The sequence below is a fragment of the Rhinolophus sinicus genome, chromosome 2 (assembly GCF_057876585.1).
Source record: "Rhinolophus sinicus isolate RSI-liver-muscle chromosome 2, RSI-T2T, whole genome shotgun sequence".
Taxonomy (NCBI): Eukaryota; Metazoa; Chordata; class Mammalia; order Chiroptera; family Rhinolophidae; genus Rhinolophus; species Rhinolophus sinicus.
This window is the reverse complement of record NC_142502.1, coordinates 29,969,087-29,984,205: the sequence shown is the minus strand read 5'-3', so window position 1 is coordinate 29,984,205 and position 15,119 is coordinate 29,969,087. Positions and strand designations below refer to the sequence as shown.

General features: G+C 38.6%; 1 protein-coding gene across 2 annotated transcripts in view; it reads left to right on the top strand.

The window, feature by feature from the left end:
- Positions 1-15,119, top strand: part of TMEM200A (transmembrane protein 200A) — a 65,843-nt gene that overhangs the window by 37,982 nt on the left and 12,742 nt on the right. The window lies entirely within an intron of this gene.

Here is a 15,119-nt window from a genome sequence, read left to right as displayed (position 1 = left end):
CATGCTTACATTTGGCAAGTATAGTACCAAGAACTTTTTTTTTCCTAAACCACTTAAAAATAACTTGTTGGCATGATACCCTCACCTCCAAGTACTTTAGTGTACATATCTTACACACATAGACATTCTCTACATAACTACAATATAGCCATCAAATTCAAAACACTACATCAATACATTACTACCCTCTAAATCCTCAAACACCACTCAAGTTTTGACAGTTGTCCCAATAATGTCTTTTATAACAGAAAAGATTCAGTTCAGAATCATGTGTTGGATTCACTGGTCATGTCTCGTCAGTCTCCTTCAATCTGGAACATTTCTTCAGTTTTTCCTAGATGTTCATGATCTTGAAAGGCCAGTTATTGTAGGATGTCTCTCAATGTGGTTTTTGTCTGATGCTTCTTTGTTGTTAGATTCAAGCTTGGCAGGAGTTTCACAGAAGTGGTTGTTGGGGAGGAAAATAACTTTTTCTCTACCCTTTCAGTTTAATGTTAGGAGGCCAGCATATTAAACTGACAAAAGACAGATTAGCAAGCAGAAAGAAAAACAGATTTAATTATGTTTAAGCAGAAGTTCACAAAGAAATGTGATTCAGAGAGGCAGCTAGGATTTGGGGTTTACATACAATCTTAAAAGGGAATGGAGAGGGCCAGAGAGGCACTTCTGCAAGAACGAATGACTTCTTAGAAGCGAAGTGGGGTAAAAGGGCACTTGTGGAAAAACGAAAGATTTTTTTGGAAAGATAAATGGACCCTTTGGAGAAGAGATGGCAGATATGACAGTTTTGTGACAGTATCTGTTTGAGTGTGGTGCCAACTTTCCTCTCTGAAAGAGAAGATAAGAGTTATTCCCAGGGTGGAATTTGTGACAATTGAATTTTTTTGAGTTCTTTTGGGAGGCCCCATTTTTAGGCAAATAAGGGATTTCAGGAATTCAAATTCCCTTAGGTTAAAATAATTTTTATACCACAGTGGCTTATTCTAATGGTGCTGTATTCTTATTGTGTCAGTTAGTGTATGATTTCAGTTCATCTCATGATAATGATGTTTACTTTGATCACTGAAGGGATGTCTGCTACTGTAAAGTTTCACATTGTTTTCCATTTTTAATTGTTTTGTGAGGATACTTTGAATTTGTGCAAATATCTTGTTCCTTCTTAAACTTTCAATATATACATTGTTAATTTATATTATTGTCTCATGGTTTAATGAGTCATAATCTGTTACTATCATTTATTTTGATGCTCAGTTGGCACATATTTGGCCAGTGGCAGCTCATCAAGCTGGCTTCTATTTCCTTTTGACACCCTCATTATTCTTTGAGCATTGCCTTTTTTGGGGGGCACACATTGTTCTGAGATCATCTTATGCTGTCCCTGCCCTAGCTCTGAATTAGCCATTTCTCCCAGAATCCCTAAGTGCTTTTAGTGGAGAATGGTATTTAGAAATCAAGATCTGGAAGACAGATGTGCTCATTGTTACCAGGGTGTTGCTGCTGCTCACAGATCTGCTCAGTAGAGAAACCATCTCTCATCACTGCTGCCCCCAACCCCCCCAAGGGGACACCCTCTTCACTGTCAGTGCCCGATTCCTTTGTCTTTCCTCATGCCATTCTGGTGTTGGTGTCAACACCCACGTCAGGCCGCCTTGCCCAGCCCATGGGCATTCTGTCTCACCTTGCTCTGACACCCTGTGCCGGGCCACAACCAATCATGAAAATGCGTCTTGCTTTGCTTGGGCTCTGAGATTCTGTGCGTGAGCACCCCCACCCTGTGGGGATGCGTTCTCTACTCCACTCAGGTTTTGACACCCTAGTTGGGGCTGCCAGCCCTCTGAGTGAACATCTTCCCCATGCTAGCCAGGCTCCAACATCTCATTCTCCGTCACCATGGCTCCCCTACTCCTGTATGGGTTTCTGTGTTGCTCAGACCCACCAATGGCTTTAGGAATGAATGAATTGAGGAAAGGGAATGGGATTCAATGCCATTTTAAAATGTTGATTTAGTAGAAGTTATCTAATAATTTGCCAAACTCAAAAGATCTGTGGTCATATTTTTTAACCAAGATTCTGGAACATATAATTGAAGAGAAATGATTCCTTAAGTCTCCTCATGTCAATTTATTTTTTTAACATTTACTTTTTAATGTGAAGATACATATTTTAATAAGGCAAAGTTTTGATGTTTAATTGATTCTGTATTCAATGAAAAATGAACACATATTTATAGCATGTCCACTCTAAAATGTACATGTGCGCTAATTACTTAGGAGTAAGTCACAGAGGATTTTGTGTCTAAAGTAACCCATGATGAAAACTTCAGAATCAAGTACCATCAGTTCCTCATTTACATTCCATCAGATCTGTGGTCGTTGAAATCAGATGAAAAGTCTAAGGTTCTTCCTGTTCTACACATGGGATGTACACCCATGACCCCTGTGTTTATATTTGCAGCGCAGATCTTGGCCCTGGAACTACCTTCAAAGCCTTCTACTTTGGATTGTGCTTTTGTCTCAATTGTGCTAAAACTTGGTCATTGAGATGCTTGTAAGATGTCCAAATGCTTATGTCAAGTAGGCATCCCCTGGGCTTCCTGTTCCTATAGCCAGTACCTGTGTAACAGCTCCAGTTGGGTGCCTCACATGCATCTCAAACCGAGCTTCCTCACACCCGAACTCTTGATTCTCAGTGCCGCCCTGCCCAGAACATATCTTCTTCCTAGTTTTCCGTATCCCGGTGAAGGGCACAACCATCCCTTAGCCAGAGATCGGACGTGTCCTTGGTTCTTCTCCTTTATCCCTTACGTAGGATGGATCAGTGCATTCTGTGGTCTGGTCTGTTCTTTTCAGCACCTCCTGTCTCAGCCCTAGCTCAGCCCACTAACATTTCTCACCTGGTCTCCTTATTCTTGTTAGTTTGTGATTCATTATCCTCACAGCTGCTGAAGTGATGTCTGCACATCCAGTCACGTCACTAACGTGAGTAAACACACTTCACTGATCCCACAGTTCTTATGTCCAGCTGCCCATCCTGTACTCTCCACCCCTCCCTGTGCCCCAAGCACTTGGTCTTGTTTCTGTTCCGGGAAGATATGCAATGTTTCGCTACCTTACAGCTTTTGAACATCATCTGTTTAGAATATTGTTAGCTTCCCTATTCCAAACAGAACCTGTAATCGTTACACTAGAGCCTAATGCTTACTGATGAGTGTGATTTGGGGACTCATTTCTATTCTCATACAATATTATTTATCTTGTACTTGAAGGAGAATCTTAATGGCAATTAGCATGAAATAGTTGTTAAACTTAATTTACTACTGAGAAAACAACAAGACTCTGCTTCAAACTGCTTCCAAAATAAAAGCCTTAATAAAAAATCAATGTAATTATAATATTTAAAATGTACGGGGGGGGGGAGCCACAATGTCTATAAAATATTCAGTATATGAAATACTTTGAAACCATGGAAGAAAAGGGAATTCAAAGTATTGTTACCATATTATTACTAGTTTAATTTTCACATGACTCATTTTAGTAAAGATGATGAATTTTTATTAAATACTGTAATAATTCCTTATATATACATAACACAGTTCAGTGTACAAAAATGTGTGCATGCAGCTCCCTTGAATTTCCAACCTCCTGAGCATAGTGACTTGTGGAGCATCTCTTGGCCGAGATTCTACCTTCAGTCAATAAATATTGCTTGAGAGTCTGCTGTGCATCAAGCCCTATGCCAGGAATTTGTGAACAAAAATGTTCTCTTAGAGCTCATGATCTAATGGAGGAGACACATAGTAAACAAGCAAGCCAGCAAACACATATATGTGGTTGGAGGGATACTTTTCCTTACTCATACATACTGTTTTTCTGGAATCAGGAACATAGCGAACTTCCAAGCCAACCTTTGGAAATGAAATACAAAGGAAAGGAAAAACCATATTAACTCGTTATCTGAGGCAGTATAAAAGATTTGATTGTTTTATAAAGATAGTCTGTCCACAAGAATGGAAAGTCCATTCCTACCACTGCATCCAGAATAGAATTCAGTGGAGTGGAAGGACTCTGCAAATGTAGCCTCTGAGGAAGCAGGAGGAAGAGAGCCAGGAAGTTAAGACCATGGGGGATGGAAAGAACAAAGGTCTGGCCCAAAGGGGAAGGTTTTTCTTCTCCTACCGAGTGCATGATTAGGTGCCAAGTCAGGAGGATGAGCAGAAGAGAGTGAGGGAACCTCTCCCACCTGCAATTCCCCCTGCACCCTATAGAGACTGAGAGAAATTTGGAACCTGAAGGGATGCATTGTTTAGTATGCTCTCCTCAATGCTGTGGGCTTGACTTGACAACTGCAAGCGTCATTATTAATGAACTGCATCATTCCTTGGTGAAGAAATCAGCTCTTTACAATTTAAAGAGAACTGCATGTCAGTAGTTAGAAAAAAGACAACCGAAGTCTCCATAACAGAATAGATCCTTAAATTTTGAAAGGATATTGGCGTTCCTTTGAGCTTTACATTCATAGTTTACTGAATTATGATAAATCTACCCACCCTTCCCCTGTTCATGAGATCTGCCTTCCTTTACTTACATGTCATTAGACCCCTCCTTCCCTGACACCCACAAGACAATTCTTGTCTGAAATTGTACCCTTATATAAAAAAATATACAAAAACAACCCAGAAAACAAAACTGCAATCTGATGTGTAAAGAAGTTACTGTGCTATGTACGTGTAACAAAGTATTGTGGTATTTATAAGCATCATTGATGAAAATTCATCTTTATTGAAATGAGTCATTTGAAAATTAAACTAGAAATAATTTGGTAATAATACTTTTTTTTTATTAGTTTCAGGTGTACAAAACAATGTAATAGTTAGACATTTCATCCCTCACAAAGTGATAACCCCCCTCCCCTGGCATCGTATATAGCTGTTACAATTCCACTGACTCTATTCCCTATGCTGTGCTCCATATCCTGTGCCTATGTATATATTAAATTATAGTTGACACACAATATTATTCAGCTTCAGCTTCAGGTGTACAGTGCAGTGATCAGGTGATAATAATACTTTGAATTGCCTTTTGTTCCAAGGTTTCAAAGTGTCTCAGAAACTGAATTATTTTCTAGACACTGTTGCTTTTTTTTCCCTTTTAATATTTTAAATGTCATAATTACATTGGCTTTTATTTTGGAAGCAGGCTTCTTTTGGTTGTTGTTTACTTAATAGTAAATTAAGTTTCACATTTATTCCATACAAACTGCTACTGAGATTCTCCTTCAAGTTATAAAATAAATAATACTGTAAGAGAACAGAAATTAGTTCCAAAATTGCATTCATCATTTAGTATTTGACTCTAGTGTGAAGATTCAAAGTCTGTTTCACTAAGCGAAATATTATTATGATTCATAGTCATTCAGCCTCAAGCTTGTTTCATCAGTGGGATAAATTTTCAGCTTTTGAATATAGGATTTCTATGTGTGTGTGTATGTACATATAATCGATTAACAGTAAGTCTCTAGGAATATGAGAACCAATGACATAATCAAAACTAAACTTTTCCCTCACACAGCTACTGTTCATTTGTTCCTTATTTCCCTAAATGGCACCATCCTCCAGTTAATTGCTCAAGACAGCAACTGGGCATCATCTTGACATTCCTTTCCCTTACCTTCCACATCTACTCTAAGTTCAAGGTCTCTTTATGCTGCCTTCTGTACTTCCTCCTCGGTTCTGTCCACTGTGCTCACCCCATATTACCACCCTGGTTCAAGCTACCATCACATCTGAACTCGACTGTGATAGGGCTGCTTCACGGTCTTTCCAGGTCCCATTTTTGTCTCCTTTCCATATGACAGCAGGAATCTTACAATAACACGAATCTGTTCTTGTCCTGTCTCTGCGTAAACACACTCATCCTGTCTCCTAACATAAAGTTCAAAGCCCTTAATATGATCTGGGAAATCTCATGTGATCTTGTTCCTACCACCTTTCTACTCAAACCCTTGCCCACGCCACACTGCTTCGGGTTCATCTCTTTAGACCAGGGACCCTACCATTTCAGAGTCGTGTCACATGCTGTCTTCCCTCCCTTCTCTATATTATCTCAGTTTAAAGTCACTTCTCAAACGTCTGAGACTCAGGTAGGTCACCTTGATACTCGCTTTCACACCATCCTACGTTTCCCCTTCTTAATACATACATTTGTAATTCTTTGGTCAGTGTCTGTCTTCCCCACTCCACAGTTAGGTCCAAGGAGGTGAGGATGTATTCTGAGTTGTTCATCATTTTATCCCTGGTCTCCAGCAGAATGCTTGATAGTAGTGAATGCTCAGTAAACACTTGTTGGATGAATGAAAAGGAATAAATGAAATGAGTGACTGACTAGAATGAAAGACTGATACGAGTATCACTCAAATACTTACTTTTGGTGTTGAATTATTATGACAGTTCGAATTAGAAAAAAACAAATAATGAAAATTTGAGCACAAATGTGTGATGCTTTTTAAAAGTTTGCTTGAAAGTATCAGCAGTCTTGTCTGCTGAGGAATTGACTTGGCAGCGTATGGATACATATAGAAAGAATCTTTCAGGTGAAGAAATTTTAATATATTGGTAAGTTCTGAACAAGTAGAAGGAATTCTTTATGAAAATGTATATGGAATATAGAGTCTGGTAGAGATTTGTTTGCTTGTACCCATGCTATACCCTATCTAAACAGCTCTCTACCACATAAAAGCTGATCCAACATAATAACTTTACACTGCCTGGAAATTTCCAGACTTTATTAAGAAGGCAGCAAAAACCAGGAAGTTAGCACACACCCTTAAAATAAAAAAAATAAGTTCGATAGATGTCATTGAGCCCAAAACATATGTATACCCAAACTCTGCACTCCGACTTTGCGTGCTCTTAATTTGCACATAGCATCAGTAAATCTATTTACTTGACTCTCTCATTTCTAAGGCTGATGCCCCAAACAAGAACTGGACAGGCCAAGGCAAGTGTCGTAACCCACTTTCCCAGTGGTAGTGTCGGCCGACACAGCAGAGTGTCTTGCCCTCTTCCGAACTCCTGTGGAATTTACTTGTATGACAGCACTAACCACGTTCGCCTTGTGGCGTGATTATCTTCTTAAAAAGTCATTTCCATTTGTTATCAGAAGCTTTTTTAAGCAAAGACCTTGGCTTTTTTCACAAGGTTTTCAGAGTAGCACACAAAACCATGTCATAGTTAATATTCATAAAGCAAAACAAAGCAAAACTCTGAGTCATCAAGACAAAATTAAATTATGTTTAATACTGTTTGAGGAGCTTGGAATGAAGTATTATATTTTAGAAATATTTTCATCCCTAATATTGAAAATAGAAGCTTTTCTTCTAAAAGAGGTGAATACGAAGTTATTACTTCCAAGTTTTAGAGCCACTCATAAACCAGGGAGTGTCCCAGAGCTGAAGTTTTACTATCTACTAGTTCTAATTTTATTTTTGGTGTAGTTTGCAAACCCTTTAAACTCAACTTAGCTGGTAGTAACCTATGAGGAAGTGAGAGTAAGTACCTATTCTGAGTTTATAAATAAAAACCTGAAACCATAATCTACATTATGACCTCAAGATTATAGCTATTAAGGACCAGAAAATTTTCAGTCTTTTTGGATACACTTAGCCGTAAAAGTGATGTCACATTGTGATAAAATCACAGCCGTAGTGCCAGAAAGACCTAGGTTTGGATCCTTCCTTTGGTCATGTACCAGCTGAGTCACAGTGGACAACATGCATAATCTCTTTAGCTGAGGGCAATCTCTGAGCAATTACTAGTTACGTGATATTATTGCGTTAGTTTGGCGAAGTATGCCCTGGAGTTACAAGAGGGAATCTGAGGAATCAGCTCATGAATTTCCTTGGGCTCCTGAAGCCAAAGGATCAGGAGTTAAACAAAAACACATTTAACTGGTCACACCACACCTCTGTGTTTTAGTTATTTTTTTTTTAGCCTCTCACTGCTAGTTTCTTTATATATAACATTGAAATAATGATATGCATAGTACCTACCTATGTCAGTCAGAAGAGGTGATGTGCAGTAACAAACAGCCCCCAAATCTCAGTGATTTAAAATAACAAAGATGTATTTCTCATTTACTCCTGTCTGTTGTAGGTTGACCAGTAGTTCTTCCACTTTATCCTTATATGAGAACCTGAGATGATTATTATTTATTTATTTATTTATTTTTTACCATCTGGAACATTGTTAGTCCTCGTGGCAAGGGGAAAGGATCGTAGCAAATCACGCACTGGCTCTTAAAGGTTTTTGCCAGGAAGGGACACATGTCTGGTTACTCACATTTCACTGGCCAAGGCAACACCTCTCTTGCCTAACTTCATGGGGTTGGGGAAACGCAGTCCAACAATGGGCTGTGGCCTGCAAGGAGAACTGGAATGTTGGTGAACAGCCCGAAGGGCTAACAGCTGGCCGTGTTAGATCATCAGGATTGATTTAGTGAACACAAAGCACTGAGCACAATGCTTGGTACCTTGCAAGAACTAAGTAAATATTAGGGATAGTTATGACTTACATTGGTTACAAACTTTATTAATAACGATGACTTGAAGCTTATTTCCACTTGTTGCATGTAAGTTCAGTAGGAAAACGAAACTTCTGAAATAAAGCCTGTATGTAGAAAAAGGTCGGGGTTCATAGCTTCCTAACCTCGCATGACGGAAATGCCTCAGTGTCCTACACAGACAGCATAACGAGCTGGATGCCTTAGGCGTAACAGTGGCCAGTCACTCTTCTCCATCCACACGGGAAATATGTGACTTACAAACTACTGAAGACCAAAGATGGCTGGAATTCTGTTTTATTTTATGGAACCATGTTCATGATTTGTGCGTGTCCAGCACTATTTCTGCGTGTTCCTGTGCCCTATGTTCAGCTGCAAAACACACAGCCTGGCTGACGGATCACGGATTCTTCCAGGTCATAGGAAGCAGGTCAAATCAGAGTCAAAGCAATTTAGGCAAAAATAGGTCCTCTTGGTTTTTAGAGTCCTTTTTCTTCACCTTGGTAGGAGACCTTTCTCAGGCTTTATTTCTTCACTCTTTCCTTCAAAACAGGAAATATTGGTCATTGTTGATTGGTGGTTGATTGATTACATTTTACCATAAAGGGCTTGGAATGTGTTACGTCAGTTGGCACTTTCATCTTCAGTGTGTTTTTCTGGCCTGTGGGCTCCTCTAGAATGAAGGTTCTGGCATCCTTTAGTCTTGGGTACCCAATGCCCAGCAGCATCTGGAACTTAGTGGGTCTTCACTATGAATGAAGAACAGAATGAAGGTACAGCAAAGATGCTGCCCCATTTAAACGAATGTCAGGCATAGAGCACAGGAGAAATTTTCTCAGCGCAGGAAGCCCTGAAATCCTATGCTAAATGTCTTTTCCTTCCTACTCATTTCTTTCATCCTTCATGGCCAGGCCATGACCACTGGGGAAGCAAGGAAGAGTCTCCCTGATCTTACAGCACTGTTGCCTCTAGAACCTTATTTCTCTAATAATAGCATTTCCTTCCCCTCCTCCTTCCACCCCTCAAAGATGAATCCTGTTTTAGAACACACAGTCAGCATTCCCCCTCCCAACCCCCATTTCATCTGAGTCCAGGCTGGGTCTCTTGAGGAAATTCCTCCATTTCAGTGGCCCTCAGACTTCCGCGGCATCAGAATCACCTGGAGGGTTTCTTAAAATGACTGCTGGGCTCATCCCCAGGGTTCTGATTCAGGAGTTGGCAGTGGGCCCGTGAATCTGCATTTCTGACAAGCCCACAGGTTATACCAGTGTTGCCGTATTTCGGGTGGCACTACATGTCTGAACTTTCCCTGTGCTCCTTCCTCCCCACGCCCTAAGACTTTGGTGCTATTTCTTTTCAGGTACTGGTTTTATTTAGTTTTTCATGGTGCTTTAGAACTGTTGGAATGATTCTATTTCTCTCTGTATGATATCATAATACTCTTGTTTCCTTTTATGTGTCTGCCCAAATGTTTTGACTGTTACGGATTATGAATTCCTACGCACTGGAACTGTCTCATCCTAGAAGACCTTATAGAGATAGAAAGCTGAGGGAGTTGCCTGCCCCGCACCGATGAGGGCTGTATTTGGTCTTTCCTTGTAGCAAAGACATTTGGACCTCTTAACCAACTATTTAAGAAATTTATGAGTGGTTTTATTATACTCCTAGTATCCAGTTAGTTAGACAGTTGGCTTTTTTGAAGTCATTAAAAAGGAGTTATTTCAGCTATATGGATATTGGTGGGAGATAAAATTAATATGTCTGCAATTTTTCACAAGGAATTTTATCATTTAGCTCCCTTATTCAAGCTATAGATTGAGTTGTAGTTTTTAAATTGATCTTGATGTAACAACAAAGTAATTTGACTTGAAAATAAAGACACATGAATCTAAAAAAAATGAAAGTCCCGGCTTTAAGCAATCTTCTATTTGGGATACTTATTAATAGATGAGCAAAGAAATTATATTTAGTTAAACCATAGAGTGAGCTCTTTTCCAAATGGCTTATCTGGATTTTTTCTCTATGTATGTCTTTTCTCAGTGTGCCTCTAGTTACAAAAGGGCCATTTATGTAGTTCAGTCAGCAGAAGACTGCGCAGCTGTGTGTACATTTTGGTATTTGTTCTCCAGTTTTGTGTGTGTGTGTACGTGTGCATGTGTGTAAAATATTTTTCAAATAAATGACATTTCTTACCGTATTGTGTATTTTATATTCAATTAACATATTTATCGAAAATTTTGTTGTCATTAAATGATTTTCTATATTTTTAAATGACTACATAGTATTCGTTTATTTAAATATATCATCATTAATGGGTCAAACCATTTTGCGTTAATATAACTGAAACAACAAAAAAAATACATGTTGCCAAATTACCCTAGGGAAAGAGAGAGAAAACTTATAAAAACATCGATAGCAAACAAAAGAAACTTTTCCTATTTCCTTAGTTTATACTTCTCGTATGATACTTTAGGATAGGAGGGAAAATGTAATCTTCAAACTGATTGGATTTTAAAATATTATTAAATAGTTTAGGGTGATAGGAATCATTCTTTTAATATCCTTCTCTTACTTTTTTGGAGACGGTCAAATCTGTAGCAATAAATAGATAAAATACCAAAAATTATACCTCAGAGTAGTAAGAAATAAGAAACTACTGTGTTTCCCCAAAAATAAGACCTAGCCGGACCAACAGCTTTAATGCGTCTTTTGGAGCAAAAATTAATATAAGACCCAGTCTTATTTTACTATAAGACCAGGTCTTTAATATAATGTAATGTAATGTAATAAATATAATATATAATATAATATGAGAAATATAAATTATAAGATAATAAATATAATAATGGGTCTTATATAATTTGTAATATAATACCAAGTCTTATATTAATTTTTGCTCCAAAACATGCAGTATTGCTGATGGTCCGGCTAGGTCTTATTTTGGGGGAAACAGGGTAAATAGATTAAGAGTGTTGCCACTGTGACCTGCTTTTGGAAATGTTTGATCTTTATTTTTTTATCTATGCATTGGGTGATATGATTTGGGGGTTTGGGGTTTTTTTTTTGTGGAACTTATTTCTCACATACAGATTTGATAATTTTTATAGAATTGGGTTCTTACAGATATTAGAAGTTGAACTGATTTTGTCATCACCGACAACTGGAAGTTACTGAGGGCATGACACTTTGCTATGCAATTCAGGGATGCATATGCTTTCTTTCTTTAAATAATACACTTTATTCTTTCTTTAAATACATTTTCCCTCACTGCATTCTAAATTCATAATCATAAACTCTTCTTTCTCGTCGTCTCCTTGTTTTATCTCAACATCTCCAATTATGCCTCTTGCCCCTAATCCTATTTCTGTTAATGTGCAGTACGACTGAATGAAAAATCACATGTTCTTTAAGTTAAACAGATCTGGATTTCAAATCTTGCTCTTCTATTTCCTGGCTCTGTGGCATTGAGCAAATTACTTACCCTCTTTGTATCTCAATGAAATAGTACAGTTTTTTCTCCCTTACAGAATTTTACTGAAAATTAAACATAATATATATTAAGTTCCTAAAAAATATCAGAATGCAGTAAACACTAGTTCCTTTCTCATTTCTAATTTTTCATTCTTCCTTCTCAACTTTTATACTTTCCTCCAAAGTCCCCAGATGAATAATTCAAATTTCTTGGCAGTACCTTGGAAAAGATTCAGGATAAAACTTCTTTCTTTCTGGAATTCATCATTATTAACAAGTCACCATTTAACTAATATTTACTTTGATCTCAGTAAGGCTGTAGACCTTAGTTTAGTCAACTTTATACCATTTAAACCTGAACAAATCCTAAAATGACCTTTCAAGCAGTCCATAGCCCTCAAGTACTTTATGAGAAGGAATTACAATCCGAGATCACAGGTCGAACAGGGAGGGCTGGATGGGGGAGTTATGGTGGTGAATGGTGCCTCAATCAAGTAAGTCTTAAAGATTTTACCACTGAATAGAGTCTTCTGCTTGGGGATTGCTGATAGAAAATTATGCTTCTTAGGTCTAAACCCCCTACCAGTCTGAATCCACGCTAGTCTATTTGTACAGTACTTGTGCTCCATCTCTCTGCTTTCTCTGCTTGAGATCCCCCTCTGCCTCTCTGCCTTCCCTCCTCCCTCTGAAGCCAGATCTAGGATCACCTTCTTTATGAAACCTGTCCTGCTCATTCCTACAGTTATCCCTAACCCCTCTCCCTACCCCTGTCCCGACCCCTACCCCCTAAGATCACTGTCTCCTTTTGACTTTCTCTTCCCATGAATACAGCTGTCACTGTGCCTAGAATGCTTCTTGGTACTGGCTTGTCTCCCTGCTTCTAGGCCTTCAGCCTGATAAGAGCACAGAGGATGTTGGATTCACCTTGGAACTCTGGCACATAGTATTCAACAAATATTGGTTGAATACAAAAATAACTGTTAAACATCACAGGCCTGGATTCCTCAGATAAAGCAGCACAGAGGTTGAAATTATTATAAGTGATGATCCGGATTAAAAGCAGCCCAAGCAGAGCTAAATAGAGATGAGACAGATTGTCTGCTTTTCAAAGTGAACTAGAAATTTAAATCAATTATCAACATGCTTATGGAAGAATTAGGAATGTTATTTGATTTACTTAATTACTTGATTTCATTATCTTATGGAGATTTAGGAAGAAAGAAGAGTCCTCTTCAGCATTTAAAAAGTAATATAAAAATAATCCAGATACCCTATAAATATATGATTTAAAGCAAAGAATATTGAAGCCTGAACAAGGTGTGCAATTACTTCAGTTTTCTGCATATTTTCATTTTAAAGATAGAAAATTATGCTTCTTAGATCTAAACCCCCAACCAGTAGGCCATTTGTACGGTACTTGTGCTCCATCTCTCTGCTTTCTCTGCTTAAAATCCCCCTCTGCCTCTCTGCCTTCCCTCCTCCCTTCTTTGAAGAAAGGAGTTCTTCAGAAGTAATATAAAATGGCTACAGAACTTGAGTTGCAAGACCTGTAAAACAGTTACTTACATACAAACTGCATGTTTTTTTGGACTCGTAGCTCATTAGTAAAGCGGGATGTTGGTAACTGCTTTTCAGAGTTGTGAGGATTTAATGAGCCAATATGTGAATAATCCAACAAATACCTGATTAATCTCCAAAGGCTACAAATAAAACCTGTGGTTCAGCATGTAACTATAGCAAATCCAAAAAAATATTATAGTAAGTTATGTTTTTCTGTGGGTCTGGTATCATTGAGCATCAAAAATGTAAACAAATGCTAAATGTTTGTTTAAAGAAACACACAAATATCAAAACTTATCATTATAACCCTACTAGTATGTGATTTTGATGGAAAAAAATCAAGATTGAAGGCATTTTAAAACTCAGATTGAAGTCACATGAATCTATAGGACGGCTCAACCTTGGCATAAACGTGTCTTAAATAAGCCCCAAGGATGTTACTGCCTTGAAGAAAGTTCAATGTAAATATACTTCCTTTAGGTTCAGATTCAGCAGGGGAAAGGCACGCATGGGTAACTCTTGAGTGCAGGGGACCAAGGCCTGTCTTCTTCCCACGACCCTACCGGCTCCTGCCATAAGGCCCTGCCCAGCAGACCCACACTCACTGGGATGACGCTTGGGTCTCTGTAGACACACGGCTGTGCTGCACACAAAGAATCAAACAGGGTAAATGGAGGAGGCAGAACAGAGATTTAATTTCAGAGCACGCAAATCAAATAAAATTCAGTGTTGCTGCTTCATCCTTGAGATGAATGTGCATCAAGTTAAGTGCAAGAACCCTTTCGGGAGCCGCAGCCCAGCTTCCCTCTCCTAATGAGGCTGAAGATACCTGTCCAGTCTCTGGCAGCATGCTTTATGAGAATAATAATTCTGAAATTGCAGGATATTCTTAGAAAGAAGCCCACTTTCCTAAGTGAATCCAAGTTGTAAGGAAACTGAAGGTCATCAGTGAGGACTGAACTTGGGGGAAACAAAGCCATCCTCTCTCCGCAGGCCAGAAGGGAGCTGTGTGAGTAATAAGTCAGGGTGACCCAGCACAGACGAAGTTTATCAATCCTGATCAAGGATTTGTTTTACAATGCATAGCAATATCCTTGAGCATATTCTAGGTATACATTTCTTAAAGGCAGATACCAATTCCTAAGTCATCCTGTATGTTACCTTGGACCCAGTAAATGCAGGTGTTGCCCAGATAGGCAGAATTGTTTTCTGTGCTTCGGGAGTGTGATGGATCATAAGTTAGTCTGTCTTTCCCAAATTTCTGATTTAGTCTAGTTAGTGATTTTAGCCACTTTCTGTTCTCACTAGTTTTGCATTTTTGTCTCAAAGGCTACATGACACCTGTTTCTAAATGAGCAAGCCCACCTAATTACCCAAATGTGTATCAGGTTGGTCTGCCTTTTACTCTTAATTTTCCAAACTTCAGCATTTTTTCCCCTCTGTATTTAATTAGAGTTACAAAGTGGAAATGAAATAAAAGCCGTGCATGCTCCTTGCAAAAAGGTGAACAGTACAGTGATAAAGTGAGTGTTC